Here is a 1,922-nt window from a genome sequence, read left to right as displayed (position 1 = left end):
CACCTAAGGCACAGATTAGCCCCTAGACTTTTGAAGGTTCCTGGAAGAGCATGTATTTCCCCTGGGAAGGTGTTAATGTCTTGCCATCCAGGTAGGGGTGCCATGAACAGTGGCATGTGATAAAAGAGTTTCAGCAAAATAATTACTTTAATGGTGATGGCTAATCTTAGGTTTTCTGATCTTTATCCTGGTACATGTTCTCTGCCTTATACATATGCTTTCTGATACAAAAGCATGCCATTGAATAATGCCACCAAGCTCTCCCACTCTGCAAGCATCACAGCTCTGCTTAGACAAAACTGAATTTCAGCTTGTGGTTCTGCATCAAAGGTCACAGGGGGGTATCTGAGCACTCATGACAGTGCAATACCATGTTAGGGTAACGATTTTGAAACTTTGGCTTAAATAATTCGTCTGTGGACAAGTATAGGAGCCAGTGGAATAAGCAAAATCTAAGCTCAGGTGCTGTAGTTCTGAGGTCTGTCTACTATCCACCTTAACAAATTTGACATCCAGTAGTTATGATAGGGAGTAAATAGAAAGGTTGAGGTATGTCAGTTCTCTTTTTAAACCTCATTTTAAGGTCAGAAGAAGACTAAACCATATTTTAGGACCTTAAAAAGGCCATAGATTCTAAATTGCTCAAATGCATCAGTTATTCATTGCTTGCTAATATCCTTTCACAGACTAAGAGGTATGTGCCGAGTCATGATTATGCTTACTGGCATCTTCACTCTCTAATGAGTAAATTCTGAATATACACATACACACACAGAAGTAACACGTTATCCCTTTTTATCCAAGACTGAGATCAGGCTCTTTGTTTTCCTGGTAATATATAGATCTCCTATGCAATGCTAATAAAAATTACAAATCTTTTTTTTGTATTCACTTTGTAGGCATTGTCTTCAATGCTCACTCCAATGTCCACAATGAAAAACCCACACTGATGATCCATGTTTGAGTGAGTCCCTGTCATTAATTTAAGCCACAATGATGCACACAGCACCCCTCAATTTTGTTTTGTAGTCAACAAGTCTCTCTATTCGCTCAGCAAACTGGTCTTCCTCTGCTTTATTAAAACCACACAGTCTCAGTGATTCAATTTGTGTTCATTCTTATTATCCGATTGGATAGCTACAGTAACTTGGCATCACCCATGGGGATTGCTTAAGAGTTGTCTAAACCAGTGGCTGTAAATGAAGCTAATGATCTAACTTTCCCTTTTAAACTATTTAAATATAAATTGCTTTGAGAACTCTAACAAACACATGAAAACTGAATTCTGGAGGTCACTTAAGACGGTATGGTCTAAGTTTCCAGAAATACTTGGTGTAGGAAATTCTGCGACAGCAAGAAAACAGCAAATGTCAAGGCCAGACCTTACAGGAGGGGAAGCTGATTTTGTTGTAAAATAAGATTGTGAATCAGATGGCACTCATTCACATATGTGCCCTCCCAACCATGTACAAGCACTAGGATGTATGCATCCAAGCAACCTGCTAAGCAGTCAGGCCCTGGGAGGCATGTGCAAGATTTCAAGCAGTTTGTCTAGTGCACTGGCACCAAAACATGTGCCCAGGCAGTCTCCCAGCATTCCTTACAATGATGCAGAGGACAAGGACATCAGCTCCTGAATCCTTGCATCGGTGCCCTTTGCAGGCTGGAGACCATGTGCTGGTTTTGCAAGTGCCTTTTTGTATTCTTTTGGAGCTGACAGTGATCAGTCTGTCCATCCTGTCCCACCTCTGTGAGTAATCAGGATTTACTGTCCTTTGTCTCTCAACAAGAAGTTGCACATGTATGTGTGCTAAGTCCTGATGATTTGCTAATCTATGTACCATCAACACAGGCAAGTCCTTTTCTGACCTTGTGTCCCTTTCAGTACTTCCACACCCAACAATTCCCGTTCATACCACTCC

At 41.0% G+C, this 1,922-nt stretch overlaps 1 long non-coding RNA gene across 1 annotated transcript; it reads left to right on the top strand.

The window, feature by feature from the left end:
- The first annotated feature begins 266 nt into the window (after positions 1 to 266).
- Positions 267 to 1,105, top strand: LOC134173191 (uncharacterized). Its single transcript, XR_009968159.1, has 2 exons — positions 267 to 341; positions 900 to 1,105. It is a non-coding gene; the product is annotated as an uncharacterized LOC134173191 (long non-coding RNA).
- Positions 1,106 to 1,922: the final 817 nt, after the last annotated feature.

This window comes from Pezoporus occidentalis, unplaced genomic scaffold (genome assembly GCF_034315485.1).
Source record: "Pezoporus occidentalis ecotype Australia unplaced genomic scaffold, CSIRO_AGI_Poc_V1 ctg50, whole genome shotgun sequence".
In the NCBI taxonomy this organism is placed as follows: Eukaryota; Metazoa; Chordata; class Aves; order Psittaciformes; family Psittacidae; genus Pezoporus; species Pezoporus occidentalis.
Note: the sequence above shows the minus strand (reverse complement) of the source record. Positions and strands in the feature narration are given on the sequence as shown.